The sequence below is a fragment of the Brassica oleracea genome, chromosome C2 (genome assembly GCF_000695525.1).
Source record: "Brassica oleracea var. oleracea cultivar TO1000 chromosome C2, BOL, whole genome shotgun sequence".
NCBI lineage: Eukaryota > Viridiplantae > Streptophyta > Magnoliopsida > Brassicales > Brassicaceae > Brassica > Brassica oleracea.
Genome location: NC_027749.1, coordinates 19,359,606 through 19,382,109, shown reverse-complemented (window position 1 = coordinate 19,382,109; position 22,504 = coordinate 19,359,606). Strand labels below are relative to the sequence as shown.

General features: G+C 30.5%; 1 long non-coding RNA gene across 7 annotated transcripts; it reads left to right on the top strand.

Moving 5' to 3' along the window:
* Positions 1–12,088: 12,088 nt before the first annotated feature.
* LOC106322854 lies at positions 12,089–16,590 on the top strand. 7 transcript variants are annotated; one of them, XR_001266550.1, is made up of 6 exons: positions 12,757–12,848; positions 13,210–13,260; positions 14,932–15,008; positions 15,176–15,406; positions 15,957–16,040; positions 16,149–16,402. It is a non-coding gene; the product is annotated as an uncharacterized LOC106322854 (long non-coding RNA). The 7 variants fall into 7 exon arrangements; XR_001266552.1 differs by having other exon boundaries at positions 12,758–12,848; positions 13,178–13,260; XR_001266549.1 differs by lacking the exons at positions 13,210–13,260; positions 14,932–15,008 and adding an exon at positions 16,457–16,590 and having other exon boundaries at positions 12,089–12,848; positions 16,149–16,284.
* The last annotated feature ends 5,914 nt before the right edge of the window (positions 16,591–22,504 follow it).

The following is a 22,504-nucleotide window of genomic DNA, read 5'->3' as shown; positions in this document are numbered from 1 at the left end:
TTTTTCTTAATGCTTCTTTCACTATCGACCAAATTGTAGTAAAATGATTTTTCTTAATAATTTTTTTTCCTTTTTTTAACTATTATCCATTTAAAAACTATAATATGAAACTATTGGTTCGACATCACGACTATCTAAGATTCATAACATGAAACAAATAAATAATAGTAATTTTTTATTATCACAAGAAAAAAAAAACAAAAACATCAAACATTTTAACCGAAAAAACCAAATAAATATTGATTTAAAATGATAGTTATATTTTAGGAGATTAAAAACCAAAAAAACAACCTAAAGCCAAACTGATATCCAGATTAATATATTTTTATTAAAAAATATTAAAACTAATAATCATATTTTGCGTAAGACGCGGATTATTACCTAGTGAATAGATATTATATGGTGGGTGTGGGTGAATTTGAATGACGTTCGCCACTAGTAGCCCCCACGTGAGAAGTTGGAATCTAAAAGAGAACGTTATTTTAGTGCTAATCATTTTTCATTTTTCTTTCTTCATAGTACGTAAGACCATCCGCAATGGTGAGACTCATTGGAGTTCTTAGCACAAGGGCATTTCAGATTAATCTTGGATTTTTTGGATTTTTTTTTAAAAAAAAAAAAGATGACCATTCACGGGCCGCCACGTAGTCAATGGGACCAGTGAACAGTGTAAGGATCAATCTTTATCAAAGGATTTTAAGGATTCTTTTTTGCACAAACTCTAAGAAAGTGGGTTCCACACCCTCTAAGGATTCCCTTAAGAGCTCCCATTGTGGATGCTCTAATAATATTGTCCACGTATTGCGAACCTTTCATGTTTCATACATTTGTTACGGTGCAATATAGAGTATGATTGGATGGCATTACCAAACCATGTGATGTCCTGCTACCGGTTACCTAAGGCAACAACTAAAAAACTGACAACCGCGGTCACACAATTTTGGTGGAGTCCAGGGGAAGGACAAGGGGTATGCACTGGAAATCATGGGATAAAGTGTGTCTTGATAAGGAAGATGGGGGTCTAGGTTTTAAGGATATTACAGATTTTAACACAGCAATGCTTGGTAAACAGCTGTGGCGTCTGATCGTGAAGCCAAATATTTTATTTTTCCGGGTTTTCAAGGGACGATATTACAGGAATGCATCACCCCTGGAACCGATTCGCTCTTATTCTCCGTCATATGGCTGGCGGAGTATCGTTTCTGCTAGATCTCTGGTAAGCAAAGGACTAATCAAAAGGGTGGGATGAGGATCTTCTATATCTGTATGGAATGATCCATGGCTCCCAACCACTCGCCCGAGACCAGCAAATAAAAATCAACATATTTTCGACCCAAATCTTATAGTGGATTCTCTTATTGACTCTACTTCGCGGACATGGAACTCGCATGCACTCAGGGCTTTGATGGATCCCCAAGATGTGAAGATTATAAAAAGTATACCACTGAGTAAATCTCAGATGGTGGACAGGGATGGATGGCATTTCACAAACAATGGGAGGTATACGGTTAAATCAGGATATCAGGTTGAACGGATTTATCCAGATAGGGAGAGATCACCTTTACTGTTTGGACCCACAGTTGATGCTTTGAAGGCTTTCTGCTGGAAAATATGGTGTCCTCCCAAGTTAAAACATTTTCTATGGCAATTGGTTACAGGTTGTATAGCAGTCAAAAAGAATCTGAAAGCGAGAGGAATACAAGGAGATATCTGTTGTGCCCGTTGCGGAGCGGATGAGGAATCGATCAGCCATGTGTTTTTTGAATGTCCTCCAGCACTTCAGGTTTGGGCTCTCTCCAAGATACCATCAAATCTAACCATGTTCCCAACGACCTCTCTGTTCACAAATATGGATCACCTCTTCTAGAGGGTCTCCCCACCGATGGAGGATCATCAATTTGCATGGATTCTTTGGTATATTTGGAAAGGAAGAAACAATAAAGTTTTTAGCAATTTGGACATGGAACCAATGGACACCCTCAAATTGGCAGAAACAGAGTCAAGACTTTGGGCTGATGCACAGGTAATGACCGAGACCAGGACAGCGTCCCAAGTTGAGGTTACGACTCCCCCATCAATTCCAGGGAGATGGTGTTTTACAGATGGATCCTGGAAAGAGAATGATGCTTTCTCTGGGCAAGGTTGGCTGAGTACTCTAGAAGGTTTTAATGGGTTGTTAGGAGCAAGGAATGTTCGCGCTTGTCTATCCCCTTTACATGCAGAGATGGAAGCACTAATTTGGGCAATGGAATGCATGAAAAACTTACGGTAAGTTCAAGTTACATTTGCAACGGATTGTTCTCAGTTGGTGAAGATGGTTTCGGAACCAGAAGAATGGCCAGCATTTGCAAGCTATTTGGAAGATATTAAATCCATGAAAGAAGTTTTCACACGTTCGGAGATTATCTATGTATCAAAGACGCAAAATTCAAGAGCGGATAGCCTAGCACGCAGTGCCAGGAAGCAACCGTCGTTTGTCGTTCACATGGATCAAGATCTACTGGAGTGGTTCACAGAGTCAATATGAGTCTGTAGTTGATGACAAAAAAAAATAATAATAGTATTTTAACATGACCATGACTATAAAGTAGATAAAGTAGGATATATAAAACTTTTTTACTCTGAGTTCCACCTAATTGCATCCAATCAGGAGAGAAAATATTAAATAGTTTTTCCTCTCAGTTACGCTAGAAAACAAGACATTTACTTTATTTTTTCAACTTTTTGTTACTCTATAGATACGTGGAGTAAACTACAGTAACCTAATAAATAACTTATTCTTCGCACTTAGCGTGTAATTGGTTAGCTCATAGTAACTAAGAGGAATTTAGATAGAGTAAATAGGAGAAAAAGTATAGAGTAATTAAAAGGAAAAAATTAGAGTAGTATATAATAAAAAATAAGAAAAAAATGAAAAACAGCATGTACCTCTTCCAAAGCTAGGAAGGAAGAAAGTAAACAATATACCTTTAGTTGTACAGTAACGAGCGCAATATAAATAAAATAAAATTTAAACTGTTTTTACCTGATTGATAAAATATAAGCTGAACTGCGTAGAAACTTTTTCTCGCCAGTAAATTCTCACTATTGATACTAAACACTCAGAAACTTAATTTTTCCTCCGCTTTACTCTGTTCTACTCCATTAATGTTTCCAATCACACTCATAAAGTTACAATTTTATTTTACTGAAACTTTTTTACGTTACATTTTACGTTCGCCGACCGGATAATATATTTTTTTCTTAAAAGTAATATGAATGTGGTAGATAATATTATTACGGGTTCTTTTTTGTTCACTTCCTTCAATAAATATTTGATTGGATACTGGTAATCTAAATTCGCTAAAATTTTACAATGTTTTGAAAGAGCATAAAAGTTTAGCTATATGCATGCCATAGTCAAACTAAAGCTTCCACCTCCTAGTAAAGATGAAAAAAAAAACTATTTCGCAAACCCTTAACCTCCACAAAAGATATCATCTCACAATTCTGGAATAAATCCAAACAATACAATGAACACATCGTTGTGTTTCTAAGAACCATCCATCGATATGGCATTTTGAGGCCACAATACCACAACCAGTGGAAGAGAAGTATCTATCTTCTCTCGAAGAGTAGTCGTCTACATTTTCTTTTAAAGTTTTATTCTCCGTAATCTCTAAGATATATCCGATTTAAACATTGGAACACTTACCATGACTAACTTTTCATAACACTACCTAATAAAATTAATAAACTCAGTTCCTTTAATTCAGAACGGATCATCCAAATTCAAGTTATTGAACATTAGACAATATATGCAAAATCTCAAATATTAACTCACGGCCTCACGGGTTTGCATTGTTAAAGAAAAAAAAATCAGTACTATAAAACATATTTTTTTTTGAAGAAATCTGACCGATTAAAAACATAAAACATATGGAAGTTATAATTTCAATCTGTGAACTTTATTTTAGAGCTATACAAGAATTAGACTAAACTTGTAAAACTCAAATTGGACACAAACATAAGTCGGTGAGTCCAGACAGAAACTGATAGAGTAGTTCGAAAAGATGAGGTTGACTTTTTTGCATTTTAGGCAAATGCAAGTGCCTAACACTGTCGCACGCGAGAGCCATACGATTTCTAGGCAAACCCGTTTTGTCGTTTCTTCTTTATCAAATTATTGTTTTCGACCAAGTGTGTCCATAGCATTATCATCGTTCGATTTTATGGCTAGATATTCTACACCTTACGATTTTCACCGTTCTACATGGTCATATGAATTTAACCACGTAACGTTTGGACCAGTGGCAGAGCAAGAAAAACGTTTTAGGAGGGTCAATTTTGAAGTTAACATAAATTATAGAGGTCATTTACCTAAAATTTACAATAATTATCTAGATTTTAAAGAATTATACAAGTAAAAAAAAAAATTAATTTAGAAATCAACCTAGATCAGTTGACCCACTTATACATTGGCACCGCCACTGGTTTGGACCGCTTTTAATAATCTGTCTCAATAGGCCAGATGGTCCAAAGACCAGCGGTGTGTTGCGGGTCACAATCGAATGACGAAAAATGTATATGGAGCTCAATAGATAACTCCAACTTCTCGAAAGCATGCTTTTCTATTCTGTATTTGATACGATCACATTTACCGATTTTATTTTGTTAGAGGGAGAGATATTTGATATGATATTTTCTTGTAGAGTAAACCATAATTAAGAAAAAAGCATGTTAAATATGGGAATATAATACAGACCCTTTTGGGAGAAACACAACTGTTATCATTTCTAGTACATGGATAAAATTATAGGAAAATATATGTACTTACAAATATATATTTTCATTTATAGTACTGATGCTGTTAAGCTTAATTCATATTTTATTTTCTGGTTATTGGATTGATACTTTATAGGGTTTTATTTATCTTAGAAATATATAAATTCTAGGTCAAGAAACGGGCCGGTCAATTTGAGTATAGACATGGGGCGAAGGTAGAGTAATTTTTGTTGATTAAAAAAAAGGTAGAGTAATTTTTTAATGGATGCAAAAATCTCATAATTGACATAAAGGGGATTTGAACCTGTGACAATAGGGGGTGCACTAAATTATTATAAAAATTCTCTATTTTAGAGAAAATAGAAAAATATGATATATATGGTTACATTTGGCTACATTCTTAAAAGTCATCAATTAAAAAATGTTCAGAAAATAACAAATGTTATCAACTAGCATTTGTGTCTTTGATTCATTCTTCTACTTTTTAGGAGAGTTATGGTTGATAATTTTTTTAAAGTTTTGACCTTTTGAAATTATATTAATCGAGAAACATTACAACTTCTTTTTGTAGTCACATATCATTACTAGAATAATTGTTAGAATCACTGAAAAAATATGTTGGTCCATCTAATTATTTAATAAGCTTTTTATTAAACTAACCATAAATTCATTATTAATGTTCTTTATTATTTCATTCAATAAAATTTACGGAATTTCCTAATATAGCTAAATTATATATGGTAATTAATGATTTTGAATAATAAAGATTTGATAAAAATTAGTGTATCTTCTATCATATTTGTTTAATTTAAAACTATTAAAATAAATTAAACAAACACAATAACCATATAATAAAAATTTAGATTTTTCTGAATATGTTATATTAAAAAATTTTAAAACGACTATAAATTACTATAACTGTTAAAAGTCTCACATTCAAATTTTGTGATCCATGGATTAGTTTTTTTATTATGACAAAATATATATGATAACAAAATCATATAAGTAAAAAATACAATTTCATTAATTATCTAGATTAATATATATATATATATATATATATATATATATATATATATTTATATATATATCATTTTAAATTAAACTATAAACCATATAAAATACATAAATATTTTAGTTTCTAAATTTAATTTGAACATTTTTTTTGATAAAGGCTTTGAACGAACATTGACAACTTATTTTTTAAAAAATTAAAAATTATGAAAACTATTAATCCCACAATAAAAATTTTGTTATCAGTAATTTAAAGTTTTTGCTATAAAAAATACAAATGATCAAAAAAACATACGAGTAGAAAACATCATTTAATAGACATTAATATTAAAAATATACTATGTATGTTAATATCATATAAATTCAATTACATATCCTATCAAATAGAAAAAAAATTATTGTTTGGATTAAAAAAATTGATTTATATGTTTGCATCAATTTAATTATATATGTAATAGTTACTGACTTTAAATTAATCAATATATCTTTATTATTTCATAATACGTAAAAACATATAATACATAAAATAATTTATATATTTAATGTTCATTCCAAATAAAATGCATATCTTAACCTAGTTGTTATTGTTAATCTGGAAAGTGTTACTTTTTATGGATAAGCCATCTTAATTAATCTTGGAAAGCATGCGATTAGATTTAGCTGGTGCTTGGGGATAAAGTAACTTTTTGGAAACTCGGTGGTAATATGTAGATAACTTGTTTTTATTGTAATCAAATAGATATTTGTTCGAGTTGGAAGTCAGACCTCAAGATTTGATCGGAGTCCTAAGCAAATCTACATATAGGGTTTTATCAGAAGACTATATATCTTTCAAGTTTATTAATAATTAATTTAGTCCTAGGACACGTTAGGAAAACAAAATTAAGAATTTTTTTTTTTTTTTGAATAAACAAAATTATGAAATATTGAGAGTTGAAGATTCTATGAAAGGGAGATATTCTGTAAAAATTTCGGGAAGCAGAGCTGTAATGACCCTAAAAGGAAGAGTAAGCAACGAGGAAGACACCTTCATTGACTTGTCTTCTGTTTTCAAGTGTGTACAAGACCATGACAAGGATCGGCGGAGCCCCGTATCTGCATTCCCATGTGCACTCTTATTATTTTCAAATTATACATAAAATAAACTGATCACATCACATTAATTTCAAAATGGCATTTTCTTCTGTTTTTCAATTGTAATTCTTTATGTAATTTCAAACGCCTTAATTATAAGAGTGGGTCTTTTCATGCTGATATATATCAAAAGAGCTGGCAATAACATGTGGACATTTGGGAAAATTATAATTTTACTTCTCTCTGACAAACCGATACTACTTCCCAATACTATTTCCTAGTAGTTAGTAGTGTTACTTTCCAATACTCACAATTTATTTGTTAACTCGGTGATTTATTTTCGAAAAAATTGTCAAAACGGAACAGAAAAACAACTATATTATCTCTTTGCCATAAATCTCTTTTTAGTCCGTTTTGGACTCAGATCTCAGATATTTCTGGCCAATTTTAAAAATTCATATCAATTATTTTAAAAGTCAGAAAATATGAAAAATTATACAAAATGTACATAAACAATAAACAATCATATGAAAAATATTTTTGTTGACTAAATATTAGTGGAACACAAATTCATTTTTTGATCTACGGATAGCAGAAAACATAATCTAGTGTCCGCGTGTAGACTGTAATTTCGGTTAACTACATAGATATATGCATCTCGTAGACCATTTAATCTACCTAATGGTAATCATTCTACTACCGCAGAATAAACCGGCTGCAATTTTCCTTGAGATCTGAATTATGGTAGATTTTATGAACTACTATTTCCTAATATATCTACTAAGACTGAATAAAAAAATCTGCCTATGTCACTATGCTCTGTTTTTGTTATTGAAAACCAGACCCAACATTCTCATGTTCATAATTCATACCGAATCTTCCACCGAAGAGTGGTATCATTGGAACAAAACAGAATCTCAAAGAAAATTTTATCCAACAGCTTACATCTGAATCAACAACGTCTTTAAACGATTAGTTCAGTGGTGGAGATCGTTGAAACACATCAAACCACAACCTATATACGATATAAGTAGTGACTGATCTTCACCCAACCAAATCAAAACTCTGAAGTGAAACTGCTGGGATTAAATATCTGAACTGATCTAAGGCCAAAGGACAGTCAGATCATGTAAGAGACATCACGATCAGAGAAGTTTCCATCGCACTTCTTCATTCAAAGAGGAATCTTGCTCTCTGCCCTCGTGAATGTAAATTGCCGCCGTCAAATTGCCTTGAATCGATATCCGTGGAAGATTATATGAAAGCCGTCGATAACACGTTTTATCCCGATCTGACGCCAAAGAGCATTCAGATCAAAGAAGAAGACATATATCGCCGTTGAAGAAGAACATCTCGCCCATCGCCTTAGGGTTGTCGCCGCCTCCGAGTTTTTACCTTTATTTCATTTTATAAATTGTTGATTTTTATATAATATAATATCAATTATTGGATTATAAATTAATAGGGCTTAATTGTATTGACACGAAAGATTATACTGCATGAACAATGGATAGTTTAATTTATGGCATAGAGACAATGTAATTGTTTTTTGTTCTATATTTACAAAATTCCCTTTATTTTTTTGTTAAAGAAAATATTTAATTCCGAGTCTATTAAAGACACAGACCTAATTTCCGGATGGGAGGTGCAGCCCACGACAGTTCTTCTCCTGGATATTCATACGGACGTATCCGCAGTCGTGGTGAGCAGAACAATATGACTTAGTTTCCGCAGCAGAATGATCGAATCCGGAATGTGTTTGCATCGAAGGATCGAACCCGTTAACTCAGTGATTTATAGAGATATTAACACAATAGGTCACTTTATGTGTTTTTATTACATCCTAGAACAAAAAGTGCTACCAACACACTTTCAAGGGGTTGAAGACCCATTTCTCCTTTCAAAAGTGAAACTAAAAATGGGTATTTAGGTAAAACAACATTTTACCGGTTAGGTTGATTAGGGAATTTTCGGTGCACTTGAAATAAAGTTTATTTTGGTTTATTATATTACCTAGGGCCCGTAAAGGTGATTTCTTTTGGTAATTTTTTAACAATAAAAAAAGCAAAGCTACGGCTCGGGAAGAGAAGACGACGGAGGAGCCTGCCTATGAAGGACAATTTGACGGTGGAGATCGAGGAAATATACCATGACGTCGAAAAAGAAGCGAGGGGCGAAGAAGAAAGCTAAAGGTGTGTTTTTTTTTTGCTTTCACGTTTCAACAAAGAGAAGCTCCATGCCTCTGTTTTCCTCCTTGTAAAGCTTCCGAGTTAATGATTGCGCCAGCCGTATCTTTTGCTGCTTCATTAGCATCTGATAGGATCACACATAAAAAAACTTTACAAAAGAGTGAAGCAGAGACATTAAATAAATTGGTTGCTGAGATAAAATCTCCACAAAACAGAATAAGAGTTTGGTTAGGTACTCCCGACATGGAAGCCGTCTATGTTTACTATTACGCCGCCTATGCTTATAATTGCACCGCCTATAAATTCCATGGAGTATAATTGCACCGCCTGGAATTCTCATGATCCATATATTCAATGATTGACTTGTGTTTCTCCTGTAAATATCTGTTTTTAATCTTGATGAATGAGGATGTTTATAATCATACTTATACGTATGCAAATCTGAATAACAATGTCGACAAGTACATATGAATGCTTAATCATTCTTATATGGCTTCTTTGTATACATGTGGATCAATAATTATACGTGCAAATAGATACTATTAGTTTGTACACATGGATAACGATACAAATTTTTTTTTGTGAACACTCCAATCCATTGTCCATATGAATACCACTTCCCATCTCTTCCGTTTTGTCAAAGTTTGTTGTTCTACCTTACTACATTTCAAAACAAATCTTTGCATGCGTTTAAAAACGTGTCCATCTTATAAGTTATCCATGTGTACATCAGTACATGTAAACAATATGAAAAGATTAATGAAAACATGTCATGTTTTCAAGAAGTGACGATGAGAGTTGAAATGCGACAAAATCCTTGTACTAACACAATCACAGTGATACAAAAACAGATGTTTAATAGGAAAGGAAGTACAAGAAAGAGAGCGTTTTATATTTAAACATGACTTTTGTTGCTCGCATTTGTATTTTCTCAACATATATATCAAAACCATATTGATATGTATACATACTCCAGTTTGTTCACATGTACATCTTAACTTTACTATCTACATGTACAACCATTACACCACATGTACACTTTCACACGATATCCATGATGGCTACATGGATACTCATTGGACAACTTCAAGTCTGCAACCACGCAACACAATCTCATTAAGGAAAAGAAAATATATATTGGATAACACTAATGACTAGTCTATAGCACCATTCCATGAATCCCTAGATATCCAAGACCCAGAATCTGGCTTCTATTAACAACAATCATATCAACCTAAACGTAACATTAGAAAACTAACGATCACTAAAAGATAAATCAGTTTCTTGGTATAACAGAGACAAAGAGTAGTTATGGCATAGGATTAGGTAGCTAAACATAACAGAGATATATCAAAAACGTGTTCAGCTGGGTAGTTGTAACCCATGGACATCATTCCACCACGATCTTCAGCGCTAAAAATACATTCCTCTTGGCCTCCAAGTACGGATTAGGATCAAACAAACATTTTTTTCTCAACTTGTGACAAAGAGAGGAAGTGGAGTTGACCATATAGTACATCAGTACATGGTCTCATTTCGATCCTGCAAAAGGATTCACCATTTAGTGAGAGCATTGGCATCAGAAAGTCCATCTCTTGCTTGCTCCTGTAGTCTCTTCATGTCAGTCACTGTTTTATTAAAAAAAAAGGTTTATCATTTCCATAAGGCTCAGAAGACGCTTAATAAAGAAGAAACTCAAGTAGTCACTTATTGAAACGCTGAATTTGATGCTCAGAGTCCATGGCACTAGATGGAAGAAGATGATCTCTCTTAGTCATTGTGAAGGCAGTTCCCTAACAGAGAATTGGATTTTGATTAAAAAATTAAAACAGATCCAGATTCAAAAGAATTACAAAGCCCATTGATTTCATACCTTGTTGAACTAAGGGAACCAAGGGTGAGTAAAGGATCCTTCGGTGGAGCATACGGATACAGGAGAGAAAACTCACCCGGAGTTTGTTACTTATGCCCATCGCAACGAAAAATCGTACAGATCTGGCTATACTCTGATTATGTATGTGTGAATGTGTGATGATGATTGTCGAAGTCTCATTATCGGTGTCTCGTAATTTTCCTATGAAGACGACGTAGAGGAGAGTCCGCGGCGGCTCATCACGGCGAGTCGCGACCAAAGGAGCCAAGAGATGACTGCGAACCTGGGAGTAGAGTGATAACGATGTTTCTATCCTAATTCAAATCATGTAGTATTTTAGATGTCAATCCATTTCTAAGTGTTTTAATTCAATGAGAAATACGAGTTCATACTTAAGCTAAGTGCATTCAATGTAATGAAGTGATTTGATTAAACTAACAAGACTCTAACACAATTAACTAGCAAACTTTCAAGCAAATGGATAAAAAAAGAATCATGGGTATAGGAATTTGATTTCAAATGACTAAGATTCAATCTAGAATGACAAAGTTTCAATCAACACATTTCCCTATGTCTAGATAACAATCCTAAGAAAGTTCTTTGTCAAGACAAATGCTCATTTACTCTCATTGATCAAACATCAAATGTCTTTGGTTTGTGTCAATCAAGCAATCATAGATCATTCAACTATCTAAACTCCCCTAACATCAAATGTCTTTGGTAGGGTAAGATAAGAGCATGTTGAGTTGGCTCAAACATTTCATAGAACACCTTTCGGGCAATGAAATGTCTAGATTTCTAATATAAATGACCAACTCTAGATTAGCATTAAGATCACTCAATCAAGCAAATAAACATATTAATCTACTCTAAACATTCTAGATCATCACTTAATCATCCTAATCATCCTAACCCATGAATCCAAAGAGAGTATACTCACTAATCTTCATGATTAACCTTAAACCCATAATAGATTTAAGAGAAATCAAATTAAGAAGATGAGATAGACTCAAATTACTCAAGAAACAAAGATTAGATTACTAAAGATTCAAACTTTCTCCAAAGTATCAATGTATTTTTGAGAGAAAACAAAATATACCTAATTTTTAGGTCTAAAATGTATATATAAGACTCCTAAAAACGAGTGGGCCAATTAACAAATCTCAAAAAAGCCCATAAAATAAATAAAACTCACCAATCAAAGTGTGGAAGTCTCCGAACACCCGCTCCATGGATCGTGTGAGGCACAGCGACCACTTCAGCCCGCTGCCCATGACCGCTCCACTTCTTAGCTCCGAAGTTGATGTCTGTTGGAAGATGCGAGCGGGTCGGTGATGTCGCAGCAGAAGCCCGCTCCAGCTCACGCTCACGCTCATGGTACGGCGAGAGCACTATCCGCTGTGTGTTGCCCGCTCCAGCACTTTTAAGTTCCCGAGCGGGTTTGTCTTCCCGCAAAACCAAGCCGCTGTATGTTCCGTTCGATTCCGAGCGGTGATCTTGGACCGCTGCATCAAGTCGCTAAGAGGTGAGCTCCAACGTCTTCTTCTTCACCTTGTCCAAGCTCGATCTGCGATTTTTCCACCATTAGAGCACTGGTCCAAGATCCTCGGTCATCTCCTCCGCCATGAAAGGACCACTGCTGCACTCCTCCGTAGCGTCCCAGAGATCCACTCGTCGTCGTCGCTTCAAGCCTCGCCGCTGCGAAGCTTCACCGCGACCAAACCTCCATGGCGTCAATGTCTCCATCTCCGCCGCTTGCTCCGCCACGGGATCTCTCGTCCAAGTCAGCTCAGATCCCCGTCGTGCTCTGCTCTGGTGAGGCTCGTCGTCGCTTCGCCGTCGTCGGAGTTGTGCTCCAGATTCCACGAAGAGAAGGCTCGTACTCAACAATGGTGCATTTCCTCCTATTTGCGCATCTGGTCCTTCGTCTTTCGGTAATTCTCAAATTGACCCAACTCTCTTACTTGCATAAAGAACCTCTCGAATTTGCCCTGAATCTTTCGATAATGCAAATAACCCAGGCAAATATTCAAAATTTGCAGCCTTAGTCCCTCATCTCTTGATTGTCTTCAAATCAGCCTCTCACTTTGTAAATTGCAAAGATAACCTGCGATTTGACCTCAAACTTCTCAAATGTGCACTTTAGACCCTATTTATGCAATTATGTATGTAAATGCATTATTAAGACTTAAATGTAACCTAGAATTATTAAAATGAGCATAAATATAAATCTAAAACTCATTAAAATCAAGAGATATCATAGAGCATTGATGTCCCGCGGACGCACAACTGCAGCGACGGAGACGGAGCTCAAAACAGACGACGACGATGATAAATCCTAAAAAGGTGAAATTTTTATGTCAAAAGTTTGCCTTTTCCGTATTGTTACGAGAAAGTAACTAAACTAGTTAGGAAGCAAACTGGATTTTAAGAAAAAGTGTCTCAGTAGTTAAAACTTAAAAGTGATCCAAAATGTAACTAATAACTAGAAATGTGACCTAGAGTGTAATACTTTCTGATTTATATATGTAGTATTTTAATTTATAATATCTCCTATATATTAAATGAGAAGTCACTTTAGTGATTTTTATGACATGTCGCTCATAGGTGAAGTTTCAAGAAATTGTTATAATTTGATTGATCGATTGTTCTTAATTTTTATTTATTTAATTTAGATCTAAAAATTTAAGGTAAGTCTAAAATCATTTAACATCACTTGCCATATAATCTAAAGAATATTACAAATAACAATTTATGGAAACTAATTCTCTAAATTATAGAAAGATTAATAATGTTTTATTTATTACTTTTAATATTTATAAACTATAAAATATAATGAACGAAAATTTATATAAGATAATTATAATAGTTTTATACTCTACTTGATGAACTGTATTCGAATATAATTATATAATAACTATTTTAAATATTACAAAATACAAACATGTTTATTAATATTATTTTTAAATTATTTATCGTTGTTTAAAGAATAAATTTATCAGAATTTTAAAATAATTTATAAAATGTTATAAATTATTTATAAAAATATAAACCTACTATATATTGATTGAGAAGTCACATAAGTGATTTTTATTACGTGTCGATCATAAATGAACTCTTCAAATTGTTATAATTTGATTGGCCGATGATTTTTAATTTTATTTATTATAATTATATCTAAAAGGAAAGGATAATTGAATTACCACTTTCTAAAATAATCTACATAATTATAGAAATAATTATTTACGGTAACTAATTGTTGAGACTATGAAAGAGTAATAATGTGATCAAATTTTTTATATATTTATAAATTACATAAAATAAGAAACAAAAATGTTTATTTGAATTGATATAATGATTTTATATTCGTATAAAAAGTCTTATATTTGTATATAAAGTATCATAATAACTATTAATGTCTAATAAATTCCATGCATGCTTTATAAATCATTTATATAAATAAATTTTTAAAATTAATTATATTGTAGACATGGATCTTTAAAATGTAATTTATATTGATTTTTTAATTAATTGTAATGTTTATAATAACTTACCTTAATTTTCTATTACTTGCGCAAGTTGCTAATATTTATTGCATTGTTTAAATGTAATTTACCTTATTGTTTTAATAACTTACCTAAGTAATCTTAATGTTTATAATTTTTTTCCCGTTTATTTATAACTTTACCATTTTTTGAATTCCCCTATTACTTGAGCAAGTTGATAGTAGTTAATGCATTCTAATTTGTTAGCTCCTTTTAGTAATTTATCCTTTCTGAATATGGATTACTTGCGCAAGCTGGTATTGTGTTTATTGCATTTCACCTTATGACAATATAATTTTAATTTCTTTCTTGATAAAAATCATTTCGAAAACGTCATTTATTATGTAAAATATCCCCTAATAAATGTCTAACGTGGAAGGTAGACTATATATATAACTGAGACCCCAAACGTCTAATGTCTTACAATACAACTATTCTCTTTTCCTAACAATTTTTAAAAACCCGTCTAAAGATACATGGCGTATTGAAGTACAAATTCTTCGCTTGTGGAGAAATTATAACAAAGAATCCGGCAACACCATCGAAATGGTATTTGTTTTTATTACTACATTTTTCAAAACTCAGAATTGTCATATATTATATTTACTTTACAATGAACAATATTTTTTTTATAGTGTTTCATAACTACTTATTCTGCTTTCCATCAACTCTTATAATTTATTTGTCTAACTCATAACTTTCATATATTCGATCAGGGACAAAATTTCATGCTTCAGTTTGTGAACAACTCATCAAAAAATTTGAAGGTTGTCTAGTTATTCAAAGTGTACGATGCTATCGGACAAGCTCTCATCCGTACAAAATTGGGTTCTTCCATGCGACTTTTGTTGCAAAACCAAATGATTTTCCAAGTGAAGTTTCCGAGGAGTATTTGGCTGATTACACTGAAATTCCTGGTGGAAAAGCTGATAACAGCTGTTTGGTTGGTAAGTAATTTTCAACTGGGAATTGTTCATGCACTAATAATTTATATATGATTTTAAGGCTATTAATCTGTTTATTAAATAACTTTAATATTATACCTACTTAATTGAATTTGTAATGTTTAGATATTCTTTTGGTTTTGTATTATTTGTGTTAATTTAATTATTTTTATTTTGGAATGTAGATGTTATTGGTCAAATAGTTAACTTCGGTTCTCTTAAAACAAAATGATAAAAGGAAAAGATAACATAAGGCTCTTGATTGAGTTATGTGACCAAAAGTAAGCTTAAGTACTTTACCTTTTCTTATTTGCTACCTAAATATGTATATTAGATTTATTAACTTAAGTTTATATTATACAGTAATGTGAAGATGATGTGTACTCTGTAGGGTCGTTATGCTAAACAAGTATACGATTATAGTATGACTAACATGCTCACAATGATTATTTGTGTTAGTTCTCTTCTATTAAAGAGTGGAAAGGTATATAATACATCTATCTTTCTAAAATAATTATATGTACAACATGTTAATAAAATCTATATATTGTAGGTGCTTACTCCATATCTAGCGGGTGGAATTCAATCCAAATTTTACTCAACCCAACATGGATTTGGTTGACCAGTTCAAAACAAGGTACTCCTCCAGTTAGTACCCTTTTGTTAGCTAATTCTGAATTTATATACATTACCTTGGCAACATAATACAATGTTCTTATAAGCTTGATTTATCTTGATTTTGCAGTCTCCCTAATGATTCACTTGCTCTTACAAACAACGATAGTACCCAATGGTCTGTTGGTACTGCTACATCTGTTCGTGCCAAGTTTTTTGTTCTTAATGAGAAGAGAATCATAAGAGAGATCATTGATAGTACTCTGGTATATAAACTAAACTCTCCATTTTAGTTGACTATAATCCAGTTTTCACACTATTTCGATGATGGTATGTAAATTTAATATTATTTTCTATTCAATAAAATTTAGAAATTTATAAATCTATGAAATTATTTTATTTCGTACAACTGCTTACAAAAATTAATATTTTTTGCAGGTTTCTAATGGATTTTGCTTTCTTTATCGAAAATGTTACTTCTTAATTTATATTACTTATGGATTATATTCTGACTTTTATTATATGTTCTTTAAATATGTCATTATTTTTAAATACAATGGAAGATATATAGAGTTGGCAATCCAATCTCTTTGGCAAAACTTAATATACAGAATATATATGCATATGAAGCTCTATTTATAATAAGATAGATCCATGAGAAATAATATATAGCATCTTGAAAATATATGCTAGCTAAAATTTATAAAATTATATATCTATGAAATTATTTTATTTCGTACAACTGCTTACAAAAATTAATATTTTTTGCAGGTTTCTAATGGATTTTGCTTTCTTTATCGAAAATGTTACTTCTTAATTTATATTACTTATGGATTATATTCTGACTTTTATTATATGTTCTTTAAATATGTCATTATTTTTAAATACAATGGAAGATATATAGAGTTGGCAATCCAATCTCTTTGGCAAAACTTAATATACAGAATATATATGCATATGAAGCTCTATTTATAATAAGATAGATCCATGAGAAATAATATATAGCATCTTGAAAATATATGCTAGCTAAAATTTATAAAATTATATATCTATGAAATTATTTTATTTCGTACAACTGCTTACAAAATTTAATAATTTTTTGCAGGTTTGTTTTCTTTATTGAGAATTGTACTTCTTAATTTATATTACTTATAGATTATATTTTGACTTTTATTATATTTTTTTAAATATGTCACTATTTTAAAACGAAAATATAAACATAAATATATTTGTCACCTAAAATACACAGTTACAACATATATACAATACAATTCTACTTAGTGATAATATAAAATTTGTAACTTCAACAACTGTATACTTTTTATTCCACATTTTGAATATTTTTATGCCCGCACAAGGTGCGGACCAATCACCTAGTTTTATATATTAAAACAGAAGTCACAACTTTGATTCATGTGTGATTTTTTTTTAAAATGGTCTCTCACTAGAAATCAGTTATCATTCATTTATTACTAATAATATGAATTAATAATATATCATTCCTAATCTAACATCGACTCCTAAAAACCCGGATTGGTTAATAAACTCACCTTGATTCATGTGTGATATTTTTATTTGGATCATCATTTAAATTTTTTATTAAATATATTTCCTTAATGCTAATATATAATCTTTTAACTACTTAAATCATAATATAATTTGATATCTTTTAATTTAAAATATAAATATATATATTTATTTATTTTAAACAAATGTGTTGAAAAATATTATAAAAATATCTTAATTATCAAAAATTGTATATAAATATTTTCACTAATTTTGTAATTAGTAATGAAATTAATTTTATTATACATTAATATATATATATACTCAGTTATCTTTTATAAAATGAAAAATATTATATCAAATTTTACTATTTTATAGTTATATCTATGATTTTTATATAAAACATTGTATTTAACTAAATATGATAAAATTATTTTAAACTGATAAATTAATATATTTTATTTTCACAAACATTAAAAATTTATGCTAGAAATATAATATGTTGGTAGAACGAGTTAACATTAGTAAATTAGATAATTCATGTATAAAATTAACTTATCTTAAATTTTATATATATATAGTTATTATCTTAAACGAATAAACATAAAAAAAAATATTGATAAATGAAATCTAGGGCTTTGAATTACGGATCATGATCATAATAATTGAATAAAAATAATTTTAAAATATATATAACAAAAAATACCAAATATATGTGATGATTTGAAATAATCAATTAACTTACAGCATGAAAACTATCAAATTGTTATATTTAAAATAATTATATATAAACATTTAAATATATAAGTAACTTAAAAAAATATTCTAATTATGTAAAATATATATAAACATGAAAATTTATATCCGCACGGTTGTGCGGGTCCAAATCTAGTTAGTAATTAATGAGCAAGACAAGAGTTATAGGGGGTGATTGGTAGTTGATGTAGGTACTGTCCACAATTATATTTATTTCTACAGCACCAAATTCAAAGCAATCAAGCTTTAATTTTTTTTTTGAAACCACAGCTCTTGAAATAACCTACAGCTGTACAAGTGCTCTGTAGAGCCAAATATCTAAAGCAATTTTTTAGTGTTTTCCATAAAATTCTACAACAATAAAATCTAAAGCCACAGCTACATCCATTACCAATCGCACCCATAGACACGTGAACTGCAGCAACGATCTAAAGTGCCCACCAAGTTCTGAATGTTCCACCATCTTTTGTTTCTGTCCAAATTCCAATTATGGAAGTAATGATTTTCGTTTTTAGTGTTGATTACTGATTAGAGTCGCAGCTTGGACTGGATCCACATGGTATTCTGTTACTGTATACACCATGAATATCGACACCAAACCAAATCACGCAAGCCTCTCCCATGTCTCATTCGATGCATCATTATTGGACAGTGATTATTATTATTCTACACAAAGCATAACTTTCCAACCTAGAGGCTTCCTTCAAAAGCAAGTTCTGAATTTTAAAAAACTTAGCAAGATAAAAAGAAATTGGCAGGTTTGTATATATCCATAATAGAAAAAATTATAAACTAGGACCTTGTGAAAAAGTTGTAAGAGGACTGGCTTGGGGCACAAACATGATTCGAGTTAGATCCATCTACGATGCGAAACTAAACCATATTGTTCTTGTACACCTACACAAATGTGGATCCCTGTTTACTGCTCATTGGCATACACAGAAAAATCTATTTGTGGGAAGTAGGATTCTTCTATAGGTTTAGGATACTCTAGGTTAATCCAAAAGGAAAATATTACAACATAATTCAATCGCTATAAAAATTGTGAATATTAAAAAACGGAAAATCAATAAGTACACTTTATGTTATCTATAATAACTATAGTAAAAAAATAAAACAAATGTTCCATCACTTAAGGAGTTGAACCCAAATTAAGCGAGACTGCACGTGAGAAGCACCCGTACTAGACCAAAAGAATTTTTTTTGGTGGTAAAGTTGCCTAATATATATATATATAATATTTTGATCTGCGTTTTTAAAACCAAAGTTATTTTTGATGAATAAATTTTTATTTAATGAAACTAGATCATACATATTTATAATAAGACTCATGTTAACTTTTTTGTTATACTTTGTTGAGAATTTGCATTTTATAACCATCAATATTTTTCTAATAATTTTAACATATGACCATAGCAACAACATGACTAGAATATACTGCATATTTTGTGTAACATAAAATTATGAATCCCAAACCAATTCCAAACCTTGATCCAATTTTGTGTTTTCTTAAATTTTTCTATTTTTTTTTTCCATTTCTTTTATCCCCTATAATTTTATTTGGTCTGTGGAATTTTTACTAATTAGATTTAGTTAAGTATTAATAGTAGAAAAACATATATATTTTTAACATATGCCATATGTTTTTGTCAAACGGATATAAAAAATTTCTCTCCAAAATGGGTGAATTACTCTTAAAAGAAACACATTCTATTCTATATTAATTTATAGAATAATCCATTTTATAAAAAAAAAACAATATATTTATGATAAATGTGTAATGTTATTGTGAAACAATAGGTTGAGAAAATTTAGAATTAACACTTGGGTTTTACAACACTTTTCATACAATTTATATAGAGATACAATTTCTTTCATATTTCATTTTTGTTCTCCAATAACCAATATAATCATTTATAATATATTATAAATTTTATAATATAATATTCTATTTATAAACATAGTATAGTATATTACAACACTCATCCTCCATGGGTGATAACCATCACCATCTAATTCTTTCCAAAAACATTTAACTTTGTATTGTTGATATGGATTGAATTTTCTATACTAATAAATAAAATAAAATATAGTATATGTGTATTAATTGTTTCCTAACCCGCACTTGACTCTGAGGAGAAAAAGGTCAAAGTTACGTTCAAATTGTCTCATCCATTAGATGTTACTGTTGAATTGTTGTATTCTTTTTTTTTTGGTCTCTTATGAACATAGAGGAAACCTTAAATGTTTTGATGTAGATGATAAATCTACTCTATTAAAATAAAGTTCTTTTTATCGATAAGTTTTTGGAGTATCAAAAAATTATGATGGTCCAATTAAACTTAATAACTCTAATAATATAAGTTTAAACAAAAATGTGAATAATAAAAAATAAAAAAAATAAAATTTAAGGTAATATTTTAATTGTTAGTTATTCACTTTCCTAGATTTTATCAATTCAAATAAGATAATAATATTACTATATCAAAATAAACAAATTTGAAAGTTTACATTTTTAAATTTCTAACTAGATCTTGACACGTGCGACCGCACATGTATTTTTCATTTTATAGTGAATAACGTATAAAATTATTTATAAATTTTAATTATTTGAATATGTGTAGGCTTTTCATATTATTTTGGTTATTTGAATGTGTAGGTTGTTTATTTCTTGGCTTTACCGGATCTAGCTATGTTGTAAAGTTAGAGATCAATATCACATGGTCTTTGCATATAATCTTATTTTACATATTAATCAAGACGTAAGACTGATATATATACAATATGTGAAGATTATTATATTTTCTTCTATGAAATAAAAGATTGCAATCTTTTATGTTAGCTAAATATTAGGTAACTTAGTGTAGACTTTTAAGGAAATTGATATTTATTATATCTTTTGTTAGTTCATTTATTAGTTAATTATGGTTAACAGTCAAAAAAGGAAATGCCACTAGGATAATTAAAATGTTCTTTTAAGGGTTAACTAGATCTTGACCCTCACAATCGTGCTGATGATTATTTTAATTTTTATACATATAAATATTTGATTTACATGATTTTTGTTATAATTTTAACATTTACCATATTACTAATAGTTTAATATAATATTTTCAAACACAATAATTATATAGTTTGCATGCAGTAATTTAATTCATTGTATCAAATTATTAGTTATATCTCACTTATTAAAACATGAGCACTAATCAAAACCTTGCATTATGTGATATTTATAACTGATTACGGCATAAAATCTTGATTTTATTGTTAGAAATATTTTCGGTATTTCTAAATCTCAAATTGATTGAACAACCAAAATTTTTAGTTTTTTAATTTATTTTTGGGAAAACACAGATTATTTGTTGGATATTTTAAGAAGATAAGTTCATACTGTTCAAAATTTTGAACAATGAGAACTACGATTGATTTATTAACTCAATCACATATTTATAAAATAGTTTTATATTGTATATTTTCAAGAAAAATAACATATATAAATGAATGTTCTATATATAATCGATATTGAATGTAAAATTTCAATTATATTTTAATGTATAGCATATGTAATAGGAACATGATGGAAGGATATATTATTTATCCTTCCATCATGTTCCTATTACATATTATTTATAACCGGACCTCGTGGTCTGGTGGTAAAGGAACCTCGGCTGAGGTGTCCGCCATCACGAGTTCGAGTCCTGGCCACAGAATGATTTAGGCACCCTGGAGGATACAGACGCAGACTGGTTCCGGGCTCTGGGGGGCATTAAGGCCGAAGGTCCGAACCCATCCGGGTTAACAAAAAAAAAAAAAAAAAAAATGGACCATGTTCATATGCACTCTTGGCACAAATTTTCTATAAAAAACAACTGTAATATTAGAAATTTGTGATATATAACACATATAGTATAGGGAAAATAACAGAGAGCACGTATAAAATGATATTTGGTGGGTTCTAAAATTTAGTGGATCCTATATCTAAAATTTTCTTATAATCCCCTATATATTATTTGTGAAACATTACAACTTCTTTTTGTAGCCACTTATCATCATTAGAATGATTCTTAGAATAATTAGAGAAATATGTTGGTCCATCTAATTATATAATAAGTTTTTTATTAAACTAACCATAAATTGATTATTAAAGTCATTTATTATTTTCTTAAATAAAGATTACAAATTGCCTAATGTGGCTAAAGTATATATGACAATTAATGATTTTGA